Source organism: Cervus elaphus, chromosome X, assembly GCF_910594005.1.
Source record: "Cervus elaphus chromosome X, mCerEla1.1, whole genome shotgun sequence".
Classification (NCBI taxonomy): Eukaryota; Metazoa; Chordata; class Mammalia; order Artiodactyla; family Cervidae; genus Cervus; species Cervus elaphus.
Window position 1 is genome coordinate 72,248,686 of NC_057848.1, and position 27,637 is coordinate 72,276,322.

The 27,637-nt window shown below is 42.6% G+C and overlaps 1 long non-coding RNA gene across 1 annotated transcript; it reads right to left on the reverse strand.

The window, feature by feature from the left end:
• Positions 1–3,280: 3,280 nt before the first annotated feature.
• LOC122689694 lies at positions 3,281–27,494 on the reverse strand. The gene is made up of 2 exons (XR_006339892.1): positions 26,956–27,494; positions 3,281–6,950 (listed from the first exon to the last, which is right to left on the reverse strand). It is a non-coding gene; the product is annotated as an uncharacterized LOC122689694 (long non-coding RNA).
• Positions 27,495–27,637: the final 143 nt, after the last annotated feature.

Genomic DNA, 27,637 nt, shown 5'->3' on the forward strand with positions numbered 1-27,637 from the left:
GCTCTCCTGACGGTGGCTCGTAAATGGCGTGTTGGCAGCTGGGGGACTGAAAAGTGATCTGGCCTCTGCAGCCAGTGCTTGCAAGTCTGACAGTCACCTTTTCTGACAAGCCCGTGGGCAAAGCGCTACTTCCCCCTCCCACTAGAACAGGCTAGACTGCAGGGTTGATGTGCAGAGCACAGAAATCACTATTTATTGCCTGTCTCCACCTGAGAAACCACCTGGAGAGTAGGAGAAAGCCAAGAACAGAGGTTTGGAGGCGGGGTGGAGGCTGGGAAGAGAAGTCCTAACTTCTGTTTTCCTTTAAACCACTAAGATCAATTTTTTCTCTGTGGTCCCTACTCTTCAGTCATGAAAAAATTTCTTCTCCAGAATGAATGAAATCACGCTCCTAAGGAACTGAGAATGACTCTTGCTAGGTGAGTAACTAACTGGAGCTTCTAGAAAGTCTCCACTGAAGAAATCAGGCACGATTTCTTCTGACTATGTATGCGTGCTAAGTTGTTCACGGACTGTAGCCCAACAGGCTCTTCCATCCATGGAATTTCCCAGGCAGGAACTCTGAAGTGGGTTGCCATTTCCTCCCCCAAGGAATTTTCCTCGACCCAGGGATCAAACCTGCGTCTCCTGCAGCTCGGGCATTGCAGGCGAAATATTTACCACTGGGTGGCGGTAGGGGTTAAAGAAACCGCTTGCCGACGCAGGACAGGACTGAAGCAACTTAGCAGGCACGCAGGAGCCACTGGGGAAGCCACTCCTGACTGTGGAAAACGCAATGACCCCGCATTCACAGACTATACAAGGCAGAGGACCACAGCACAAGGGGTAGTGAACACGTGGTGACTTGCCCCTTCCCCCTCCTGAAAGTGAAAGTGAGTGTCTCAGTCGTGTCCAACTCTACCACCCCATGGAAGCTGCCAGTCTCCTCTGTCCATGAAATTCTGGGGTTGCCATTCCCTTCTCAGGGTTCGAACCTGGTTCTTTCGCATTGCAGGCAGATTCTTTACCATCTTAGCCACCAGGGACGCCCCTCCCCCTTCTGGGGATCTCGTTAATATGCAGATCCTCGCTGTGTATCTGGGTGGAGTCTCAGATGTTTGTTCTCTTCTCTGCACCCAGGTGATGGGGTGCTGCTAGTCCAGAACCACTGGTGGGCTGCAGAGGGCAGGAGTTGGATTGGGGGGTAGGGTGGGCTGCAATGGAGACAAAGCAGCCAGAATGGGCCTTGGTTCACCCCAGGCACAGGTGGGTGCACCCTGGTGGTACTTGAGAACGCTTGGGATCTGTTCAAGCAGCCCTGGCCTGTCGTGGCTACTTTTGGCTCCTCTCTTCTTAGACATCAGAGATTCCCTGGTGTCTCGGAATCATGGTAAAGCACCTGCCTACAGTGCAGGAGACCAGGGTTCGATTCCAGGGTCAGGAAAATCCCCTGAAGAAGGGAATGGCAACCCATTCCAATGTTCTTGCTTCAAGATCTCCATGGATGGAGGAGACTTGCAGAGACTCGAACACGACTGACCGACTTTCACTTTTCCTTAAAGATCCACCAAAGGATGGTGACGGCCCTGGAACCAGTCACTGTGTGCAGGAAACTGTCAGTGTGTAGTGTTGGGCACGGGATGGCACGGGCTGGGACTAGCGTATGACGTCCCCAATCTGTCCTTTCCCAAAGTGCCAGAGAGATGCGTGGGATCATCTTTTAGCGATGCCCTGGGGAACATAGGGGAGATGTCCACACCTCTCCCCAGTCTCTCTCCTCAAGGAGACCCTGGATCCACTCTGGAGGTACTCCGCAGCACCTGACAGTTCTCCTTCAGCCTTAAGCTTCCTTGATTCCCAACGGCCAAGGGCAGAGCCTCCCGGCTGCACCACGGTGAAGGAGTCGCGGGCTGGGGGTCCAGGGGACCTGGTGTCTCTGCCAGACCAGGCATAGCCTTGGCCCAAAGCGAGCAGGCGCCCCAGGGATGCCGGCCCACAGAAGTGTCCTCCCTTCAGGGCGTCTCTCCACGGGTGCAGGTGGCAGCCCGCACCACTCACGTCATTGTCCCTCCTTCAGGACCTCGCGGCGCCCCCTCGGTGGGACCATGCAGGCCCTGGTCGCCCCAGTGACCAAGGCCATCTTCGTGGCTCTGTTCCTCTTCGCTATGCTGCTCATCCTTTGCGTGATCCTGCGGTACATTTGCCGGGACCTGGACAATGACTCCATCTGAAGCAGGTAAAGCACTGCCTCAGCCCTCTGAGGCCCCAGCCCCGCGACCCTGAGTTCGCCCCAGAATCCACGTCTCTTCCCAGGAACCCGTGCTCTTCCTATGGATTCTGTGTTGCTCCCCGGGACCCAAAGCCCTCTCCCAGTCCCGCATCCCTCCCCATACTCTGGGTGCTCCCATCTCTGACTCCGCGCCTCTTCCTGAGTCTACTTGCCCTTCCCTTGTTTCTAAATTCCTACCCTGGACCTGGTGCCCCTCCCCAGATTCCTTGCCAATGACCCAATTCCAAGCCCCACCTTTCACCCCGTGCGCTCCTCCCCCGGACCCCGAGTCCCTTCCCAGGACCTTAGCGCCCTCTCTTAAGCTTGACATCCCTTCCCTGCACCCCATTGCCCTCCCCAGACCCCCAGAGTCCTCTGGGAAATCCCAAGGACTCCATGTTCTTCCCAAGACCCTGTGGCTCCATCCTGATCTGTGATCCTCAGCCCTCTCCCCTGACCCCCCCCCCTTCCTTGGAGCACTCTCCTCTCCCCCAAGCCCAAGGCCCTCTCCCCATCTCTTAAATCTGCTTATTGCCCCTACTCCCCACCACAGCCCTGCATCTTCTTCTGACCCCACACTCTGCAGCTTTCTCCAGACCCTGGAGAAACCCAGTGTCTTTCTTCAGAAACCCATAGCCCACCGGCCAGCACCCCTCATCCCACCCTAGGCCCAGAGCCCCCTTCTCTCATGACCTCCCCAGGACACCTGGGCCTTCTCCCAAGCTTGTTCCCTTCTCAGGGTCCTTTGCCCTTCTCCAGATTCTGCTGTCACCAACTGCTAAGAGTCCAGCAAGACTGAGCGACTTCACTTTCACTTTTCACTTTCACTTTTCAGTTTTGTGCATTGGAGAAGGAAATGGGAACCCACTCCAGTATTCTTGCCTGGAGAATCCCAGGGACAGAGGAGCCTAGTGGGCTGCTGTCTATGGGGTCGCACAGAGTCGGACACAACTGAAGCGACTTAGCAGCAGCAGCAATCCTTCTGGAAAACTTCAATGCATTCTCCAAATGTTTTCCCATTGGGTGTGTGAGTACTCTGATTTGTCACTTAATCAGCTGGCTCTTTGGATATAAACCTGATGTTAAAGAGAGGAATTTTTAATTCCTGGCCTGGGGTGGGCGGGAAGGGCAGGGGCTCCAGAGAAATGGAGACCAGGGCTCTGAGCCCACCCCAGCCCTCACTAGCACGTGGTCCTGTGAAGATGCCCAAGCCCCTTGGCCTCAGTTCTTCATCTGGGAGGCAAGTGGCTGTGAGGAGTCCCATGTGTTGGACTGCAGGATGTGCTGGATACACAGGACAGAGCTCGCAGGCCTGGCAGCTGTTGGCCCTGTGATGGCAGGGCAGGAATCTCTCACACTGTTGCCCCCAGACACACCTCCATCCTTTCCTCTGGCATTTGATTTTATTATCCTGTTCACAGAATTCAGTCTCCTCCAGAGGCTTCTCATGTTTTGTTGTTTAGCTTTTGCTGTCGATATGGTGCTTTTCATTTGCTTCATTTTCTCTTCTCTAGTTTGCCAGGGTAGATTTTGGGAACAGAAGACAGCAGCCTATACTTCGACACCATCTTGAGAGCTACAGGTAGAGCACTAAATCTATAAATAATTTAAGCAGATTTGACATCTTTATAACAGTTTCCCACCATAAATGAATATGGTATACTGCTAGAGACTTATTTGGGACATTTTTTTACCCATATCTATCTATAAATTTGTGTTGTAGCCTCTATTAAGATTTTATATATTTTGTTAGACTTCTAAGATAATTTTTTGGCTTGTGTTGTGAATGGGGCATTTTTAAATTACATCTTCTAAATAGTTAGTGCTTTGTGTGTGTGGCAAGGCTCTTGGTTTTGCTATAGTAATCTTCCATACAAAGTTTTTTCTGGTCTCTTATTGAGTATTCCATGTATCAATTTCTTTGAATTCCCTATGTAGATGACCATATTGTCACAAAATATTATCTTTTTCAATATTCATAGTTCTTATTTCCGTTGATATGCACAGTTCTAACTCTGTGTTCTAGTGAATTTTTGTATTGTACAAGGTAGAGCATGCATCTTTGACTTGTTCCTGTCTTTAATGGGAATGCATCAAACTTTTCACACTTAAGTGTGTCTGCTTTTGATATTAGGAAATGGAAGTTCCTTTCTAATCTTTATTTGTTAAAGTCGTACTCATGTTAAATTGATTTCAGAGGCTTTTCTACATCCACTGATATGCTTCAGTGTTTTCCCCTAATTTGTTATTGTGGAGAATTATAATTGAGCTGTTTTCTAGTTTGAATCGTATTTTCATTCTTTAGCCATAACCTGTCTGCTCATGTAATTCACTGCTATATTGAATATGCTATTAGTTTGCTTAGGATATCTACCACCGTGTGGATGAACTGTGCTCAAGTGTTCTTTGCATGGTAGGAGTGGGAGTACTCATCTGGTTTTATAGTTGACGAGAGCTAGTCTGGGAAAATAAGTTAAATAATTTCCCAGCTTTTTTGTGTGTGCTTTAGAGGAGTTTGCATAAGATGGAGATTAATTTTCCCTGACCATTGGTACAACTGACCACCCAAACTGCCTGTCTTGGAACATTTGAAGGTAGCTTGGGTGTTGAGTACTGTTAAAGTTTGTAGTGTTTAAAGTTTTCTGCTTCTTTATGGATGGATTTTGTCTTTTAAAAAAAAATCCATTTCACCTAGAATTTCAAATTTAATTGCATGATATTTATGATAAAAAATTATCATTATAACAGAAACTGTAAGACATATACAGCAGTAGAGAATGGTATAAGGGACCCAATATACTGGGCAGCCAGCATCAATCATCTGCAGTACATGGCTGGTCTGGTTCCAATGTACCCTCACCTTCCCCACATCTCTGCCAATGGACTAATGTGAAGGTAGTCCAAGACATCAGGATGATTCATCTCTAAGTATGTCAGTAAGAATTGCTAACAGACAAGGAATCTTTTATAAAACATAAACCCCAAACAATGATCATTCCTAAAAATTTAAATGTTTTAACAAGAGCAAATATCTAGTAATTTTTAACATTTACCTTACACATTACTTTTTTTTTTTTAGTTTGTTTGGATCACAAATACAGTCTATATATTGTGATTTTTTTCTGTTCCTTAAGTCTTTTTTAATCAACAGGTTTCCCCTGCATCATCTTTTTTTTCCCTGTAGTTTTTGTTGTGAAAAAAAGCAGGTTTTGTATTTTTCAAGTTTTCCGTAATACAGATTATGTTGAATGAAACAGTTTGATGTCATTTAACACTTTCTTTAAATTGGTAGTTACAGGTAGAAGCTTGATGAACTTGTTTATTTACAAGACTGCTACCTAGGTGATGCCAGGTACTTCCATTAAGAAGAACATAATGTTTGTTGTCCTTTGTTGGCAGTCATTGATGATCCTCACCTTCATTTACCTATTGGGGGTTGCAGAGGGTTAATTTTCAAATTCTCTCATTCAGTTTTAGTTTATCACCTGAAATACTTTCATATGTAGAAACTTTTCCTTGGCCAGCATTTGCTTCTCTTGAGGGAATCATATAACATATTTGCTGTGCTTTTACATCATTTAAATATCTTTTGCATCTATAGTTTATACAGTTTTAACTTATTTTGTTTATGTGTTATTTTTTTCTTTAGTATCTGGTCATATTTTCAAAAAAAGTCTGTTTCATAAATATTTTCAAGTAATTGGCATTTGTTTTTTGGCCTTACTGCTTTCTAATTCATTATTTCTATATGTACCTTTATTCTTTCCTACCTTCTATTACTTAAAGTTTCATATGATGTTGATTACCTAGCTTCTTGAAGTTCTTGGGTGATTTAAATAGCTCTTGTTAAAAATAAATAAATAAATAGCTCTTGTTTTCTAATACATCTGTTTAAGGCTATATATTTCCCTTTGAGTACCATTTTGGATCTGTTGCACAGTCATGCTATTTAACTTCATGTATATTGCTTGAATTTTTTTTTACAAGTCGGCTAAATCACTCTATTACTTATGTTATTAGAATTTTTCAATATATGCCCCAAAACTACTGAGTGTAAAATTTATTTTTGAGAAGGCCATGAAGATGATGATGAAAGATACTTTATTTGGGGAAAGTTTCAGAGCCCAGGGGTATTTTGTTTTGTAAATTATTTTTATTAATTACAGAAGAGACAAGCATATTTACCTGCTGGTGACAGAGCTGGGTTTATGTCAAGAATACAAAAGAGTTTAACACTAGAAGATCAGTCATTATAATTGGTTGCATATAACAGCCAAGGATTGTCCAGGAAAATAGAAACCACCGTAAATATTTAACATGGAGGGAACTTAATGCATGGGGTTGGTTTCAAAAGTGGTAGGTAGCCAAGCAGGAGAGAATTGGGAAACCCAATTATTAGCAACATGAGGAAATCAGTCACCTCTGGGATGAAATGGCAAAGAAAGGAGATCGTGTTACTGGAACCTGGGTGTTGGATCCAGAGCCACGATGGGTCAACCTCATGGTTGAATGGCTGGAGCCATGGAGAATATGGAACTATTGAAGGACAAGTCACCTGATGCAGAGGAAGGAGAAAAACCTTTGATTGCTCTGTCTTCCAAGATTCTAATCTCTTACTGGTGTTTCTGGTTAGCTGAACCAAAATGGCAGCCAACTGTTGGCAAGTTTGATTGCAGCCTGCTGGAGTCGGCCCCTGGATAACCTAGAACAGGGCAAGGAGGAATGAGGGATGGATCTGGGAATGCATAAGCTCAGGATTGCCTTATTACAATAACAGATTGAGTGAGAAAAATCAGAGCTACATCGATACAGAAAAGTATCTACAAAAATCAACATCCAGTCATGGTAAAAAGAAGTGTTAGTCCAAAGTATTCAACTGGGGTAGTGAGTTTTGGGGAGGAAGACCAGAGAGACAAAGTGCCATTCTTATCACATCATATCAAGGGTACATTCTATCAACATGATTTATAACCATTGATATTTACCTTGCTCACCTAGCTGAAGTATTGTTTGTCAGGTTTTCTCCTCTCTTGAGCTCAGATGCAGAAATAAGGAAGAGAGGAAGCTCACTCAGATCATTTCTTAAATAACCAGCCCAGAAATCACAGCTAACTGTGGCTAACTTGTCACACAGATTAAAACCCAACAAAAAATATTCAGCCCTATTTCCTGCAGTGAAACAGAAGTCTTCCAACATGGAAAACAATAAATGGGATCACGGTGTAAATAGAGAATATATTGGGGTTTCTGTCCAACTTAGAGGGACCCTGAATATCAGAGGAAGGGGTGTGGACCTTATTTTACATGCTAAGTCGCTTCAGTCATGTCAGACTCTTTGCGACCCTATGGACTGTAGTCCTCCAGGCTCCTCTGTCCATGGGATTCTCCAGGCAAGAATACTGGAGTGGGTTGCCATTTCCTTCTCCAGGAGATCTTCCTAACCCAGGGATCAAACCTGCATCTCTTATGTCTCTGGCATTGGCAGGCAGATTCATTTCCACTGGCGCCACCTGGGAAGCTTTTATGGGTGGTAGAAAATTAAGCAGCAGAGTGACATGATTACACCTGGGCTCCTCTCATCCTGCTCAGTTCCTTTTGGATCTGTGATTTGGATCTGTTTTCTTATATACTATCCTCACTGGATATGAGGAAGGCCTAAATCTTCTCAGTTTGCGATGTACTTATGAATACCTCAAAAGAAAAACACCATTTAAACTCCCACCTAAGAACAATCCTTTGCTCATTTTGAGATCAAGCTGTTTCAATAAGACGCACTTTCAGTTCACCTGTGTTCTCTTTATTCTTTCAGGTCAAACTCCATCCAGTGACTGCTCGACATCATGGCCCCAAACCCAAGAAAGCATGAAGTCTTGATGAGGAGCTGAAAACACCAGATGAGCATCCTCATTGTGTATTATGGACTCCCTAATCTATGGTCATGTGAACCACTACATTTCCACCTGAATTTTGGTCTTAGGCCTATTTTTGTGCTTAAGTATCTATCACCTTACTGTCTTGACCTCTCTGTTGCTAGAAGGGTGGATTTGCTCACCAAACACAGTCTCAGGTCCTTTTGACTTAAGCAAAAGTGAAACAGAATTACTAAACACTTGTTTCATACACTCACTTTTCTGTAATAATGACAGGAAGGCCAGGCCTGGAATTCGGACTGTGTGGGCACTTGTTTCTTTTGTACTGACTAACACATACACTCTCAGGGAAGGGCCAGAATGTTTATCCTGTTAGAAGAGTCAAAGGTCTCTGTGTCTTGAATGTGCCAGAGGATATTTTAGGAAAGGACTGGGTTTTGTACTTCTGGAAGTCATCAGAATATTGTACTCCTCCAAACCTAAATTACCTTCCTATTGCACCTGGTTGGTCATTTCCTCCTAAATGCCACTTCAGTTCTCCCAGCACTTGGAGGACATGGGCTCAGCTTGTCATTCTGTGATGACCTCTTTCTTGCCATCATTTTGTTCTTTCACAGCAGTGATCAGACTTTCATGAAAAATGGGATTTTTTAAAGCTACCCATGGGCTAAAATGGTTCTGTCTCTGTTGGCTGTGTAAGTGTCAGGCACCTCTCCTACAGATGTTTGCAGAAGTGTACTTGTATCACTGCTCCTGTTTATGTTTATGGTCATGTTGACCTGTTACATGTATTGGGGGCCAAATAGAGCTGATCCAACCAGATTGCAGGAGCTGTGAATAAGACATTATTTAGCGAACACTTTCTGATCTCCCACTGAGTGCCAAGGCCCATAGTGGACACCAGGACCACAGAGCATGATAAGTAACCCTGACCCAGAGGAGCTCACAATGTTGATAGCTTAGTTGCTACAAACTTTGACTATTTTTCAGAGTTCTGATAAAGTTGGTTCCAACAATTTCTGCTTGAGTTTTTTTTTTTTAATATATATATTTCTGAGGTTCTAAAGATTTTCTTTTTAGAAAATTTTAAAATGTGATATCCATTCTCTAATAGTTGTAGATACAGGTTATGCATTTCATCAGGGGTGAGTTGGGCAGTTTCTGGATTTTGAGGAATTGTACAATTCCATTTAAGTTCTTCAATTTATGTACTGTACATAGATTTGTTCTCAGTGTTTCCTTTTTATCTTTCCAATATCTTTAGGGCTTGTAGAATTGTAGTGATAGTCAATATTTCATTCTGATATTAGTCATTTGTCATCTCTTTTTGATTTTGTTTATCTGCTGAGAGCTTTATCAATTTTGTTGATCTTTTCAATGAACCAGTTTTTTTTTTCCCCATGATTTTTTCTCTTTATTTTTTATTTCAATTTTTTCTTTTCTCTTCTGTTTTTGGTTTGTTTGCTTTCATATTGCTTTGGGTAAAGTTTTCTCTTCTTTTTCTAAGTTAACGTTGAGGCATAGATTATTGCTTAAGGTCTTTCTTCTTTCTTAATCTAAACATTAAATGCTATAATTTTCCCTCTTAACACTGATTTAACTGCATCCCATAAATTGTAATATGTTGCCCTTTCCTTTTAATTCATTCCAGTGCAGTTTCTACTTCCTTGAGAATCTCTTTTTTACTTATGGATAGTTGTTTAATTTCCAAGTATTTTGAGATTTTTCTTCTCCTTCCATATTGTTTGATTTCTAGTTTGATTCTTTTCTTGTCAGAAAACATACTTTGCATCATTTAAATTTTTAAAATTTGTTTTGATGATATAGGATGCTATCTTGGTGAATGTTTCCCATGTGTTTGAAATAAATGTGCATTTTGCTGGGGTTGATCCAGTGATATTTAGATCCATAGTGTTTGTGAATCACACAGGTCCCAGCCTGCCCCTTGGGCAATGGTTCAGTTCACCACATTTTTGGTATTCTGTCTCTGGTGAGATTCCTGTATGCACAGCTCAGGTCGAACTCAAGAGTTCCCACAACTTGCTGGAATCCCTTGCTCATATTTGCTCTTCTCCACTATCTGCCCTCAGTCTTTGGTTACCAGGAGACTCTCCTTCTGGTCTTCTCACTGAGAGTGGAGGGGTTATTTAGTTTGCTCACTCTGTTGTGTACTTCCCTTCAATAGATTCACCTAGATGACCAAGTGGTCAGATAATACAAAAATAGCACAACAGTCACTTCTCACAGAATTTTTTCTTTATGGAGAAAAATACCGCCCTCCCTCAATGTTTTAGGTGTCTGCCATGCTGTTACTGAGTCTTTTACAGCAGGGTTAAAGATCTGGGCCTGGGGCTTTTGTTTCTACCCGTGTTATAAATCCCTCAGTATATTCATGCTATTTTGCTTTTCACCAGTGATCAGCAAACATTCCCAGTAAATGGCTAAATTGTAAATATTTTTGACTTTGTAGGCCATATTTTCTCTGAGATATATAGATTTTTTATTTTATTTTTGTATTATATTCATAATAATTTTGTGTTTAATGTATTCACATTTAATGTTTATAATTAATTTAGTTAATTGTTCAATTTACTTAATACATGTAAATCCACCTGACTGACATTTACATGTTCCTCTTAAGATTAATGTGACATTTTGTTTGAAAAATCTGCCGTATAGGAGGCACTTAAATATCTGGAGGATATCAAGGCAAATCTGGCCTTCTCAGAAACTCTTCCACGAAATGAGGAAGCTAGTCATAACAAATGATGATGACCACTCTTAATTGAGCGCCTACTGTGGATCACTCTATGGGAGAGACTACAAGTGCTTGTCCGTATCTTGTCTCCCTTTCCTCCATCCCAGACGTAGCGGACACTACATTGCCTGTCCACTTGTAGCTAGGATGGGTGATGTGACTAGACATTGCCATCGAGATATGAGCAGGAGCATTTTTGGTCACATCTGGAGCCAGTATGCCATTTCTGTGCTTTCTCTTTCACTCAGCAAGAATCATGGTAATCCAATGGTAGAATTCCAGAATGGAAACAGCATGGAAACTTGGGCCCTCTGAGATCAGAGTTAGTTTTAGTTGCTCAGTCGTGTCCAACCCTTTGCAGCCCCATGGACTGCAGCACACCAGGGCTCCCTGTCCATCACCAAATACCAGAGTTCACTCAAACTCATGTCCATTGAGTCGGTGATGCCATGTAACCATCTCATCTTCTGTTTTCCCCTTCTCTTCCCAATTTCAATCTTTCCTAGCATCAGGGTCTTTTCAAATGAGTCGGTTCTTCGCATCAGGTGGCCAAAGTATTGGAGTTTTAGATTCAGCATCAGTCCTTCCAATGAATATTCAGGATTGATTTCCTTTAGGATGGACCGGTTGAATCTCCTTGCTGTCCAAGGGACTCTCAAGAGTCTTCTCCAACACCACAGTTCAAAAGAATAAATTCTTTGGCGCTCAGGTTTCTTTATAGTCCAACTCCATACATGACTGCTGGAAAAACCATAGCTTTGGCTAGATGGACCTTTGTTGGCAAAGTAATGTCTCTGCTTCTTAATAAGCTGTCTAGGTTGGTCATAAGTTTTCTTCCCAAGAGCAAGTGTCTTTTAATTTCATTGCTGCAGTCACCATCTTCAGTGATTTTGGAGCCCACAAAAACAAAGTCTGTCACTGTTTCCACTGTTTCCCCATCTGTTTGCCATGAAGTGATGGGACCAGGTTCCATGATATTAGTTTTCTGAATGTTGAGTTTTAAGCCAACATTTTCACTCTCCTCTTTCACTTTCATCAAGAGGCTCTTTAGTTCTTCTTCACTTTCTGCCATAAGTGTGGTGTCATCTGCATATCTGAGGTTGGGGTACAGTTTTTCAGGGTATGCCAAGAAGGCGGGTTCTAAATGGTGAAAATCGCTTATTTGGACTACATTAAAAGTAATTAGATGTTCAAAAATTTGAGCTTGTTGGGGAATATTTTAGGGAAGGGCTCCATCTCACACTTCTGTAATCATTCTGTAGCACGTTCCACTCCCAGCCCCAAGCTTAACTTGCCTTCCTATTGTGCCTGATGAGTCATTTCCTCCTAAATGCCACCACAGTTCCCCCAGCACTAGGGGGACACTGGCTCAGCTTGTCATTCCATGTTTGAAAATATGCCATATAGGAGGCACTTAAATATCTGGAGGATATCAAGGCAAATATGGCCTTCTCAGAAATTCTTCCATGAAATGAAGAAGCTAGTTATAACAAATGACTAGGCAAGAGAGAGGAGCTCCCTCTTGCCACTATCTTATTGTTTCACATCATTGATCTGATTTTCCTGGACAGTGGGACGTTTTAAAGTTATGCATAGGTTAAAATTGTTTGTCTGTGTTGGCTGTGTAAGTATCAGGCACCTCTCCTACAGATGTTTGCCTAAATGAACTCATGTCATTGCTGCTGTTTGCGTTTATGGTCGTGTTGACATGTATTGGGGGCCAAATGAAGTTGGTACGACCAGATCATGTGATCTGTAAGATATTTTCTGATCTTCTACTAGTGCCAAGGCCCATGGTGGTTGCCAGGACCACAGAGCATGACATGTGAACTCTGACTTGAGCAGCTCATGGTCTCATAGGGGGTCTGGCCGCATACTTTTCACGGGGTTCTCAAGGCAAGAATACTGGAGTGATTGACATATCCTCCTCCAGTGGACCATGTTTTGTCAGAACTCTTCACTGTGACCCATCCGTCTTGGGTGGCCCTGCACGGTATGGTTCACAGCTTCATTGAGTTACACAAACCCCTTTGCCTTGACAAGGCTGCGATCCATGAAGGGTACCCTGATGCTGGGAAAGATTGAAGGTAAAAGGAGAAGGAAGCTGCAGAGGATGAGATGGTTAGATAGCATCACCCAACCAATGGGCATGAATTTGAGCAAACTCTGTGAGACAGTGGAGGACAGAGGAACCTGCAGTCTATGGGGTCGCAACACGTTGGACACAACGTAGCAACTGAATAACAATAAATTGTCACATAACAAAATTCCTTCTTTATGTTCTAGAAGTGCCAAGGCATAAAGACAACAAAAATGGATAATTACAAATATGTCAGGAAGCTTCCATAAGCCTCTTGTCCTTCTCCATCAGAGGGCAGAAAGACTGAAAACCACAATCACAGAAAACTAACCAATCTGATCACATGGACCACAGCCTTGTCTAATTCAATGAAACTATGAGCCATGCTGTGTAGGGTCACCAAAGACGGACAGGTCATGGTGGAGAGTTCTGACAAAATGTGGTCCCTTAGAGAAGGGAATGGCTAACTACTTCAGTATTCTTGCCTCGAGAACCCCATGAACAGTATGAAAAGGCAAAAACATAGGACACTGAAAGTTGAACTCTCCAGGTCGGTAGGTGCCCAATATGCTACTAGAGACCAACGGAGAACTAACTCCAGAGAGAACGAAGAGAGGGAGCCAAAGCAAAAACAATGCCCAGCTGTGGACGTGACTGGTGATGGAAGGAAAGTCCAATGCTGTAAAGAGCAATATTGCATAGGAACCTGGATTGTTATGTCCACAAATCAAGGCAAATTGGAAGTGGTCAAACAGGAGATGGCAAGAGTGAACATTGACATTTTAGGAATCAGTGAACTAAAATGGACTGGAATGAATGGATGAATGTAACTCAGATGACCATTATATCAACTACTATGGGCAAGCATCCCTTGGAAGAAATGGAATAGCCATCATAGTCAACAGAAGAATCTGAAATGCAGTACTTGGATGCAATCTCAAAAAAATGACAGAATGATCTCTGTTTGTTTCCAAAGCAAACCATTCAATATCACAGTAATCCAAGTCTATGCCCCGACCAGTAATGCTGAAGAAGCTGAAGTTGAATGGCTCTAAGAAGACCTACAAGACCTTCTAGAATTAACACCCATAAAATACGTCCTTTTCATTATAGGAGGCGGAATGCAAAAGTAGGAAGTCAAGAAATATCTGGAATAACGGGAAAGGGGCCCAAGGTCAGGGGTGGCAGCCGAGAGGAGCTACCCCATGTCCAAGGTAAGGAGCAGTGGCTGCGCTTTGCTGGAGCATCCGTGAAGAGATAATCCCACGTCCAAGGTAAGAGAAACTGAAGTAAGACGGTAGGCACAGAGAGGGCATCAGAGGGCAGACAGACTGAAACCACAACCATAGACAACTAGCCAATCTGATCACATGGATCACAGCCTGTCTAACTCAGTGAAACTAAGCCATGTCATGTGGGGACACCCAAGACGGACAGGTCATGGTGGAGAGGTCTGAAAGAATGTGGTCCACTGGAGAAGGGAATGGCAAACAACTTCAGTATTCTTGCTTGCCTTGAGAATCCCATGAACAGTATGAAAAGGCAAAAAGATAGGACACTGAAGGATGAACTCCCCAGGTCGGTAGGTGCCCGATATCCTACTGGAGATCAGTGGAGAAATAACTCCAGAAAGAATGAAGGGATGGAGCCAAAGCAAAAACAACATCCAATTCTGGATGTGACTGATGATAGAAGCAAGGTTTGATGTTGGGAAGAGCAATATTGCATAGGAACCTGGATTGTTAGGTCCATGAATCAAGGCAAATTGGAAGTGGTCAAACAGGAGATGACAAGAGTGAACATCAACATTCTAGGAATCAGCGAACTAAGATGGGCTGGAATGGATGAATGTAACTCAGATGACCATTATATCTACTACTGTGGGCAGGAATTCCTTAGAAGAAATGGAGTAGTCAACAAAAGAGTCCAAAATGCAGTACTTGGATGCAATCTGAAAAACGAAAGAATGATCTCTGTTCGTTTCCAAGGCAAACCATTCAAGATCACGGTAATCCAAGTATTTGCCCTGACCAGTAACGCTGAAGAAGCTGAAGTTGAATAGTTCTATGAAGACCTACAAGACCTTCTAGAACTAACACCCAAAAAAGATGTCCTTTTCATTATAGGGGACTGGAATGCAAAAGTAAGAAGTCAAGAAACACCTGGAGTAACAGGCAAATTTGGCCTTGGAGTACGGAATGAGGCAGGGCAAAGGCTAATAGAGTTCTGCCAAGAGAACGCACTGGTCATAGCAAACACCCTCTTCCAATAATACAAGAGAAGACTCTACACACGGACATCACCAGAAGGTCGACGTCGAAATCAGATTGATTATATTCTTTGCAGCCAAAGATGGAGAAGGTCTACACAGTCAGCAAAAACAAGCCCAGGAGCTGACTGTGGCTCAGATCATGAACTCTTTACTGCCAAATTCAGACTGAAATTGAAGAAAGTGGAGAAAACCACTAGACCATTCAGGTATGACCTAAGTCAAATCCCTTATGACTACACAGTAGAAGTGACAAACAGATTTAAGGGACTAGATCTGATAGAGAGCGTGGCTGAAGAACTAAGGACAGAGGTTTGTGACATTGTACAGGAGACAGGAATCAAGACCATCCTCAAGAATAAGAAATGCAAAAAACAAAATCCCTGTCTGAGGAGGCCTTACAAATAGCTGTGAAAAGAAGAGAAGTGAAAAGCAAAGGAGAAAAGGAAAGATATTCCCATTTGAATGCAGAGTTCCAAAGAAAACAAGGAGAGATAAGAAAGCCTTCCTCAGTGATCAGTGCAAAGCAATAGAGGAAAACAATAGAATGGGAAAGACTAAAGATCTCTTGAAGAAAGTTAGAGATACCAAGGGAACTTTTCATGCAGAGATGGGCACAATTAAGGACAGAAATGGTAAGGACCTAACAGAAACATAAGGTATTAAGTAGAGGTGGCAAGAATACACAGAAGAACTATACAAAAAAAGATCTTCACGACCTGGATAATCATGATGGTGTGACCACTAACCTAGAGCCAGACATCCTGGAATGCAAAGTCAAGAGGGCCTTAGGAAGCATCACTATGAACAAAAGCTAATGAAAGTGATGGAATTCCAGTTGAACTATTTCAAATCTGAAAAGATGATGCTGTGAAAATGTTGCACTCAATATGTCAGCAAATGTGGAAAATTCACCAGTGACCACAGGACTGGAAAAGGTCAGTTTTCATTCCAAACCCAAAGAAATGTAATGCCAAGGAATGCTCAAACTACTGCACAATTGCACTCATCTCACATGCTAGTAAAGTAATGCTCAAAATTGTCCAAGCCAGGCTTCGACAGTACATGAACCATGAACCTCCAGATGTTCAAGCTGGATTTAGAAATGACAGAAAACCAGAGATCAAATTGCCAACATCTGGTGGATCACTGAAAAAGCAAGAGTGTTCCAGAAAAAAAGCATCTACTTCTGGTTTTTTGACTAAGCCAAAGCCTTTGACTGTGTGGGCCACAACAAACTGTGGAAAATTCTTAAAGAGATGGGAATAACAGGCCACCTGACCTGCAAGTCAAGAAGCAACCGTTAGAACTGGAGATGGAACAGCAGACTTTCCAAATCGGGAAAGGAGTACGTCAAGGCTGTATATTGCCACCCAGTTTATTTAACTTATATGCAGAGTACATGATGAGAAATGCTGAACTGGATGAAGCACAAGCTGGAATCAAGTTTGCTGGGAGAAATATCAATAAACTCAGATATGCAGATGACACCACACATATGGCAGAGAGTGAAGAAGAACTAAAGGGCTTCTTGATGAAAGTGAAAGAGGAGAGTGAAAAAGCTGGCTTAAAACTCAGCATTTAGAAAACTAAGATCATGGCATCTGGTCCCATCACTTCATGGCAAACATATGGGGAAACAGTGACAGACTGTTTTTGTGGGCTCCAAAATCATTGAAGATGTTGACTGCAGCCATGGAATTAAAAGATGCTTGCTCCTGGGAAGAAAAGCTATGACCTACCTAGACAGATTATTATGAAGCAGAGACATTACTTTTCCAACAAAGGTCCATCTAGTCAAAGCTATGGTTTTTCCAGCAGTCATGTATGGATGTGAGAGTTGAACTATAAAGAAAGCTGAGCATTGAAGAATTTATTGTTTTGAACTGTGGTGTTGGAGAAGACTCTTGAGAGATCCTTGGACTGCAAGAAGATCCAACCAGTGCATCCTAAAGGAAATCAGTCCTGAATATTCATTGGAGGGACTGATGCTGAATCTAAAACTCCAATACTGTGGCCACCTGATGAGAAGAGCTGACTCATTTGAAAAGATCCTAATGCTGGGAAAGATTGAAATTGGGAGGAGAAGGGGACAACAGAGGATGAGATAGTTGCATGGCATCACTGACTAAATGGATATGAGTTAGAGTAAACTCCAGAGATGGTGATGGACAGGGAGGCCTGGTGTGCTGCAGTCCATGGGGTCGCAAAGAGTCGGACACAATTGAGCCACTGAACTGAACTGAACAAACACTTTTGTTTTGAGTGAGAATGTTTAGCCTGACTTAGGTTTAAAGGAGTTGGCTAAGTACATGGTTATGAGCAGGGACTCTGATTCCAGCCAGCCTGGATTTCAATCTTGACTCTGCCACTTGCTGGCTGTGTGATCTTGTGTAAGTGTTCAACCTCTCTGTGCCTCAGTTCCCTCATCTGTAAACCATGGATAGCAATAGTACCTAACTCATGGCTCAGTTATGAGGACAAAACCAGGTAATATTTATAAAGCACATTCAACAGCACCTGGTACATATTAAATGCCAAGTGAGGGCTTATTAAATCAGCAAATTCTGACCTCACCAGACGCTGCTGTTTAGCCTCAGGATTCTATCATTTGGCTGGGTAAATGGAACTGGGAAAGTCTGTGAAACAGGGCTAAAACTTGTGCTCCACTGAGCTGTGATGAGCTTGAAACACTTGGCCTCCTGAAAAGCATGCTGTATGGTTATCCTTCTCCTTGACAGAGGCCTGGAAGCCCTCAGATCCTCCCATGCTCAAGAGTGTGCTCTTGCACCTCTCGAATGTTCATACTGTTTCTCAAATCAAAACTATGACATAGGCACAAAAACAGACAAACAGATCAATTAAAGAGGATAGACAGCACAGAAACAGACCTATGCACTCACAGTCAGTGAATCTATGACAAAGGAGGCAGGAATACACAATGGAGAAAAGAGTTTTTTTCAAAAAGTGGTGCTCAGAAAACTGGACAACTACATGTAAAAGAATGAAATTAGAACATTTTCTCACACCAAATACAAATATAAACTCAACATGGACTAAAGACCTAATATAAGACTGGAAACCATAAAAACTCCTAGAGGAAAACATAAGCAGAACATGCTAACATAAATCACAGCAGTATTTTTTTTTTTTTATCTGTATGCTAAAGCAAGGAGAAGGGGATGACAGAGGACAAGACAGCTGGATGGCATCACTGAATCAATGGACATGAGTTTGAGCAAACTCCGGGAGATGGTGAAGGACAGGGAAGCCTGGCGTGCTGCAGTCCATGGGGGTCACAGAGAGTTGGACGTGGCTGAGCAACTGAACAACAAATGCTAAAGCAAAGGAAATAAAAGCAAAAATAAATATGACCTAATCAGACTTAAAAGTTTTTGCAGAACACGAAGGAAACCAGTGACAAAACAGACAGAGTACTAAACGGGAGAAAATATTTGCTAATGGTATGACTGATAAGGGGTCAAAATTCAAAATATATAAAGAGCTCATACAACTCAACGAAAAAATCAAACAGCTCAATTTAAAAATGGGCGGAAGACCTGAATAGACATTTTATAAAGAAGACATACAGATGGCCAACAAGCACAGGAAAAGATGCTCAATATCATTAATCATCAGGGAAATTCAAAACCACAATTAGATATCACCTCACACCCATTAGAATGGTTATCATCAAAAAGGTAAGAAATAACAAGTCTTGGTGAGTATGCCAATATAAGGGAACCCTTATACACTGTTGCTGGGAATGTAAATTGGTGTAACCACTGTGAAAAACAGTATGACTATTTCTCAGAAAAACTAAAAATAAAACTACCATATGACCCATCAACTCCACTTCTGGGTATATATCCGAAAAAAAAAAAAAAAAATGAAAACCTTAATTCAAAAAGATACAGGTACCTCAATGGTTAGAGCAGCATTACTTAAAACTGCCAAGACATGGAAGCAACCTAAGTGTCCATCAACAGATGAATGAATGGATAAAGAAGATGTGGTATATGTACAATGGAACACTTTGGTGTTTATTTGCTAAGTTGGGTCTGACTTCTTTCTGACCCAGTGGACAGTAGTCCGTTAGGCTCCTCTGTTCATGGGATTTCCCAGGCAAGAATATTGGAGTGGTTTGCCATTTCCTTCTCCAAGGGATCTTCCCGGCCAAGGGGCTGAACCTGGGTCTCCTGAATTGGCAGGCGGATTCTTAACCACTGAGACACCTGGGAAACTCTAGATATTTCCTTAGTAAGTAAGTAGGTAGTAGTCACTCAATCATATCTGACTCTTTGTGACCCCGTGGACTATAGCTCACCAGGCTCCTCTGTCTATGGAATTCTCAGTATTCTTGCCTGGAGAATTCCATAGACATATGACCCAGCAATCCCACTTCTGGGCATACACACTGAGGAAACCAGATCTGAAAGAGACACGTGCACCCCAGTGTTCATCGCAGCACTGTTTATAATAGCCAGTACATGGAAGCAACCTAGATGCCCATCACCAGATGAATGGATAAGGAAGCTGTGGTACATATACACAATGGAATGTTACTCAGCTGTTAAAAAGAATTCATTTGAATCAGTCCTAATGAGATGGATGAAACTGGAGCCCATTATACAGAGTGAAGTAAGCCAGAAAGATAAAGAACATTACAGCCTACTAACACATATATATGGAATCTAGAAAGATGGTAACGATAACCCTATATGCAAAACAGAAAAAGAGACACAGAAATACAGAACAGACTTTTGAACTCTGTGGGAGAAGGTGAGGGTGGGATGTTTCAAAAGAAGAGCATGTATACTATCTATGGTGAAACAGATCACCAGCCCAGGTGGGATGCATGAGACAAGTGCTTGGGCCTGGTGCACTGGGAAGACCCAGAGGAATCGGGTGGAGAGGGAGGTGGGAGGTGGGATCGGGATGGGGAATACGTGTAAATCTATGGCTGATTCATATCAATGTATGACAAAACCCACTGAAACGTTGTGAAGTAATTAGCCTCCAACTAATAAAAAAAAAAAAATTAAAAAAAAAGAATGAATACTGGAGTGGGAGGCCATTCTCTTCTCCACGGTATCATCCCAATCTAGGTATCGAACCTGGGTCTCTTATGTTGAAGGCAGATTCTTTACTATCTGAGCTACCAGGGAAACCCTAGGCATTTCCTTACTATATCTGACTCTTTGTGACCCCATGGACATATCTGACTCTTTGTGACCCCATGTATTAGAGCACACCAGGTTCCTCTGCCCATGGAATTCTCCAGGCAAGAATACTAGAGTAGGTAGCCATTTTCTTCTCCAGGGGATCATCCCAATCCAGGATCCAACCTGAGTCTCCTGCATTGCAGGCACAATATTTACCGTCTGAGTCACCAGGGAAGCCCTAGGTATTTCCTTAGACAGCAATAATCCTTCTAGTAGCAGTGAAACAGATGAAAAGTCAATAACCAAGTCAGAGTAGGGGAAAAAGTTACCTGCTTAAACAATGGTGGAAATACATGCTTACACTTACATGGTTCTGACTTACTTTGCTAACCAATGCTCTCCACTGTATTGGTTCCTAAACTAAACTAGGATGTGGCTGAATTTACAAACAGGATTCTTTCAACTCCCAGAGATGATACTTTCACTGATTACTGAATGTTAGGAAACCAGAAAAGAGGAAAATCTAGAAAGGTTCTTAAATTTCAGTCAGCCTTAATAAAAAGTAGTAATCCGGGTTGAGGAAAATATGAAGGATATTCAGGAATTGACATAAAAGTTCCAGTTGAATCACAAACATCTATTTTTTTTTCCTGAGCAAACCTGAAATTTGCATTGTCAAATTAGCCTTTTATTCCAAACAAGTAGAAAACTGATATTTCAGTGATTTAAAATAAATCATGAATGAGTTCAAAGTTCAAACCCAAAGTTCCCAGTGCCTTTCAGAGATTTAATAATATTCAAATAAATATGAAGAATTGTAAGAAAATGGATAATTTTCAGTTGCCTCAACTTTAAATTCCCCCAGAAAGCTGTCTCCAAGGAAATTTAATATCTTTTTTGAAAGTCTTGATGAGAACTATAAGATATCTTAAAATCTGATGAATTAGGTTGAGAGATGAACTGGAGTTTCATAGCTAATGTTACAGGATAGTGCTACCAATGATTGACTAGACTGTTAAATATTCCAAAGCATTATTTTTGTCATAGACTAACACTAATACAGGAGTCTAAATACACAAAATGACATAAACAGACATACTCACTTCTATTTCATTCAGTACTCTGACCTTTGAAACAAAGTCTCAGATGCAAGACTAACGTCAAAGATAAGTCCTTTAATAATGAGCCCCTAATCATTTAAGATTGGTTTTAGTATGAGGTCTCAAGACAAAAACAGCTTATTAATAACTGGCTTGCTAATACCTATGCTGAAACATTATCTCCACAAAAAGAACATAGAGAACATCAAAAGGAAGCTCCTGTAACGTCTTTTAAAAGGTATTCATTTGAATCAGTTCCAATGAGATGGATGAAACTGGAGCCCACTATACAGAGAGAAGTAAGCCAGAAAGATAAAGACCAATACAGTATACTAACACATATATATGGAATTCAGAAAGATGCTAACGATAACCCTATATGCAAAGCAGAAAAAGAGACACAGATGTACAGAACAGAATTTTGGACTCTGTGGGAGACGGCGAGGGTGGGATGTTTCGAGAGAACAGCATCGAAACATGTATATTATCTAGGGTGAAACAGATCACCAGCCCAGGTTGGATGCATGAGACAAGTGCTCGGGCCTGGTGCACCGGGAAGACCCAGAGGGATCGGGTAGAGAGGGAGGGGGGATCGGGATGGGGAATACATGTAAATCCATGGCTGATTCATGTCAATGTATGACAAAAACCACTACAACATTGTAAAGTAATTAGCCTCCAACTAATAAAAAAATAAATGGGAAAAAATAAATAAAAGGTATTAACCGTGAGCATCACCATATTTCAAAGAATGTCAGTCCTTTCCACTCCAGGTTCAGAAACTTCCTTTCACAATTCTTTGAGAAAGCTAATTTATAGTACTGGGTTGGCCAAAAAGTTCCTGCGGTTTTAAAGCAAAAACAGAAGACACATTTTTCATCATTTTCACCAAGAACTTTATTGAACAACATATTCACCGATTGCAACATATTCACCAATATGCAGATGAAACTACTCTAATGACAGAAAGTGAAGAGGAACTGAAGAGTCTCTTGAGGAGGGTGAAAAGGAAATGAAAAAGCCAGCTTGAAAACTCAACATTCAAAAAACGAAGATCATGGCATCTGGTTTCATCACTTCATGGCAAGTAGATGGAGAAACGGTGGATGCAGTAGCAGATATTACTTCCTTGGGCTGCAAAATCACTGTGGACTGTGACTGCAGCCACGAAACTAAGGCGTTTGTTCCTTGGAAGGAAAGCTATGACAAACCTAGACAGCATATTAAAAAGCAGGGACATCATTTGGCCAACAAAGGTCCATATAGTCAAAGCTATGGTTTTTACAATAGTCATGTACAGATGTGAGAGTTGGATCATAGATAAGGCTGAGCACCAAAGAACTGATGCTTTCAACTGTGGTGCTGGAGAACACTCTTGAGAGTCCCTGGGACAGGAAGGCGATCAAACCAGTCAGTCCTAAAGGAAATCAACCCTGAACATTCACTGAAAGGACTGATGCTGAAGCTGAAGCTCCAGTACTCTGGCCACCTGATGCAAAGAGCTGACTCATCGCAGAAAAGACCCTGTTGCTGGGAAAGTCTGAAGGCAGGAGAAGGGGCAGCAGAGGATGAGATGGTTGGATGGCATCACAGACTCGATGGATATGAGCTTGAGGAAACTCCAGGAAATAGTGAAGAACAGGGATGCCTGGCATGCTGCTCTCCAGGGGTCCAGGGGGTTGCAAACAGTAGGACACAACTTGGTGACTGAATAACATTCACCATTTTGTTTCACTACCTTCTGACATTTTTCAGGCAATTTTATCATTCCATCGTCCCAAAGATTTTTATCTTTTTGAGCAAGAAACTGTTTCAGCTGCTTCTTACAATCTTCCAGGGAATTGAAATTTTCCATTAAGAGAATTTTGGAAGGACTGAAATAAATGGAAATCTGAAGATGCAGTGTCTGGTGAATACAGCGAATGAATCAGACCTTCCCAGCCAAGCTGTAACAGGTTTTGTCTGGTCATCAGAGAAATATGCAGTCTTGTGTCATCCTGATGGAAGACTATGTGTTTTCTGTTGTCTAATACCAGATTCTTTTCTTTGAGTGCTGCTTTCAGTTGGTCAAATGGGGAGCAGCACTTGTTGGAATTAACAGTTCTGTTTTCCAGAAGGAGCTCATAGTAGACACGTCCCTTCCAATCCCACCATATACACAACATCATGTTCTCTGAATGGAGATCAACCTTTGGTGTGGTTGGTGGTAGTCCATTTCACTTGCCCCATGATCTCTTTCATTCCACATTACTGTATGGTATCCAATTTTTATTGCCCATCACAATTTGTTTTAAAAATGGACTTTTCATTCAATAGAGAATTGAATGCAGAAATATGGTCAAGGTTTTTTTGCTTAACTTACATGGAACCCAAACATCAAAGCGATTAATACAACCAAGCGGGTGCAAATGATTTCCAGTGCTTGATTTGGATTTTCTGGGCATGTTGGCTACTTCCCTTATGATATAAAGTTGACTGTTCTCATTAGTGTCTCGATTTGATCACTCTCAACTTCAACCGGTCTACCTTAACATGGAACATCACCCAGCAAGTAATCTCCAGTACTGTACTTCCTTGATGGCTCAATGATTACAGAGGCCACCTGCCAATGCAGGGACACAGGTTTGACCCCTGGTCTGGGAAGAGTCCCCGTGCCACTGGGCAACTAAGTCCATGTGCCACAATTACCAAGACTGTGCTCTAAAGGCTGGGAGGCACAACCACTGAGCCCATGTGCACAACTACTGAAGCCCGTGCACCCTAGAGCCTGTGCCCCACAACAAGAGAAGCCACTGCAATGAGAAGCCCATGCATTGCAACTAGACAGTAGCCCCTCCTCTCCGCAACTAGAGAAAAGCCCACACAGCAACAAAGACCTAGCATAGCCATAAAGAAAGAAAGAAAGAAAAGAAAGTAAGAAAAGAAAGTAAGAAATCTCCATCACAAACCACAAACCATTTTGTCACGTTTGATTAGTCATGCCACCTTCTCCATACACTGCACAAGTCTATTCTTGTGTTTCAGTTGCCTTTTTACCTTTCATGAAATAATAAAGCATAAAATGCCAAAAATGTCACTTTTTTCCCTTCCATATTCAATATTAAAATACCTACACAAAAATTCACCAATTTTGATGATTTCTTTTAATGCACACTGATATGACAGCTGTTACAATACAATCTAACAGAACTGTTTCAAATGAAGTTAAAGACAACAAAGCACTACTATAGCATCTTACAGAAAACAACCAAATGAAGTTTTTGGCCAACTCAATACATATGCCAAGATGCTAGCAACAATCTGCAATAACAGGCACTGGCTTTTCCCCAAAGAAATGGATTATGAACCCACCATATAAGTAGTTATGAGTGAGAATTACTATTAACTAATACTTCTGCATATGGCAGAGTTTTAGATACTACATCTATGTTTAGTTTACCAGGCTGGGGGTTGATTTTTTTTTTTCCTGTAAATGGCCAGATAGTAAATATTTTAGGCTTTGCCAGCCATACGGTCTGTGCAACTACTCAACTTTGCCTTGTAGCACAAAAGAAAATATATAAATGAATAAGCATGGCTGTGTTCCAGTAAAACTACATAAAAAGTACATACATTTGGCAGTGGGCCAAGTTTGGTCATAGTTTACACACCTATCCAGTACACCAATATAAAAGCAAATGGGGGACTTTCCCGTTCGTCCAGTGGCTAAGAATCTGTGTTCCCAATGCAAGGGGCCTGGGTTCGATACCTGGTCATGGAATTAGATGCCACATGCCACAACTAAAGCATCCCACATGCCGCAATTAAGACCTGATGCAGCCAAATAAGTAAATATTAAAAAAAAAAAAGCTAATGGAATCATACCATTAAAAAGGCAGCCTGGTGAAAGCAGTTTTGTTATGTATATGTATGTTCTTCTATGTATTGTAAGTCTATAACTTCTATAAAGTCCAGAAATGGACTTATCCAAACTTCTTCCTTATGAATTGCTTAATGGTCAACCAACAGGAGCTATAATATTTAAATTCTGATGTGACAGTTGGATCAACAAATCCTTCAAGAGGTGTAAATTTGACAGTGCTGGGAGAGAATGTGGTTTAATAAAGAAATTACCAGTTAAAACAATGCACTAGCACCAGAAAACCTATCCTCCCACACTGGGGAACACTATTATAAATGCTCTAAAGTTATGTCTAGGGAGGAAAAAAGAAAGAATACTGGTATACTGGTAAAGGACTTAAATTTAAGTGTATTATAAAATGCTGGCCTGGTAGGGGTTTTTAACCTATTAATGATATATTTTTTTTTTACTTCTATGGTCATATCTCCTTTAAAAAAATACTATAAATCATTATTTTAATTTGTAATTCATGCATTCCCATCCTCCTATGCTGTTTATCTTTTATTGTAACTATTCAGGGTATTATGAAAATCACAATAAACAGCAACTACCTTTACGTATGTAACTGAGATATGCAGCATTTAAGATTGAGAGAAGAAATCTAAGGCTAAAGGTTCTCAGAGCTCTAGTGGGCACACAGTGGGAAAGCTGAACTTTATTTTCTTCCAGTCAAAGAATCTATAGGTGATATTTTAGTTTGCTACTGATCTGTCATCTTAACATGAAGTTTGTAGATGTTTGTGATGCAAGGAGATTTTTGTTCAAGTTAAAACAAGGTTTCTTTAACCTATTGGAAAGTTTAAGGGCTTCCCAGGTGGCCCTTGTGGTAGGGAATCCACCCGACAGTGCAAGAGAGGGAAGAGATGCTGGTTCGATCCCTGGTTCAGGAAGAGTCCCTGGATAAGGGCATGACAACCCACTCCAGCATTCTTGCCTGCAGAATCCCATGGAGAGAGGAGCCTGGCGGGTTACAGCCCCATAGGGTCGCAAAGAATCTGAAAGGATTGAAGCGGCTTTCCACCCACGCATTGAAAAGTTTAAAGCCTTTCCCTTCAGGGGTTGCCTGGTTACCTTGCATATGACAGCAGTAAAAAGATAAAAGAAGGGGGAACAGGTTAGAGTTTGCTAATATACTGATCGCAGCAATAGATTAAGGCAAGGCTTGAGAGTCATGAAAATTAGGTTTCAGTCAATAACTGGTTGTCTGGTGGTGAGCGAGTCAATTTCTTCATCTCGGTGGGCCTGACTTTCCTCATCTGGAAAGTCTCAACGCACTTGATAGCAACTCTCAAAGACCCCTTCTAGCTCTGCTATTTTAAGACAGGAAGATGTCAAGCCACCTACTATCAGGGCACTAGCTCTCACAATCAAGCCGGGGGTGGGGGTTGGGGAGAAGAGTGACAAGGACTTACCGGTCTGGCCCTCACTCCCCACCCCTCGCCACCTCCATCTGCGGCCCGAGCTCAAGGCATCAAAGGGGTTCCCCCCCCCCCACTTCCCCTCTCTAGCTCTCTCCTACTCCCATTACTATAATTCTCCCAATTCTCCACCTCCCTCCTCTCACCTGGGTCTTCACCCACTGTAACCTTGCCTTTTCCTTAAGGCTCCGGCAGACACGACTCCCACAGCCCCTCGAGTTCTCCCAGCCACGGACTGAGTCCCCTACTTTGCTGGCAACCGAACCCTGCAGGAGCGCGCGCCGCCCCTCCGGACAGGACTCCACGGGCCCCAGCTTTGGCCTCACCGCTCCCGCAAGAAGCCACCGTTCCGACGCGTTTCCCCAAAGAACTTCCCCGAGTGACAGCGCGCTCCGATGCAAGCTCAGTCGTTCAGGCCGCTTCTCCCCTCTTCCCTCCGCTCCTTCCCCGGAGGTGAGTTTGCAAAACCCGGAACGGGCTCTCCCTGAGCAGGCCAAGCCCAGAAACTCAGAGCGTTTGGCGGGAAGGAGTACACCCCTTCCCCAATCTTCTCAACTTGCCACAGCGAGGCTTCTAAGTCCCCTGGACAGGAAAAGGCAAAGGCCTAGGTCGCGGGGGCCGGCGGGGGATGGAGTTCTGAGAGCACCAAGCTGGCAGCCGCAGTCGAACCTCCCGCGGTCGCGGACTACCACTCCCAGAGGGCTCTGCGACAACCAACACGCCTCCCGCCGCAGAGCTCAACCCACCCCCCGCCCCCCGCCTTCAGCTTCGGCTTTTGCTTGGGCTTCAGCTTCAGAAAGAGGGGCGGCCCGGGTGGACAAATCGCTC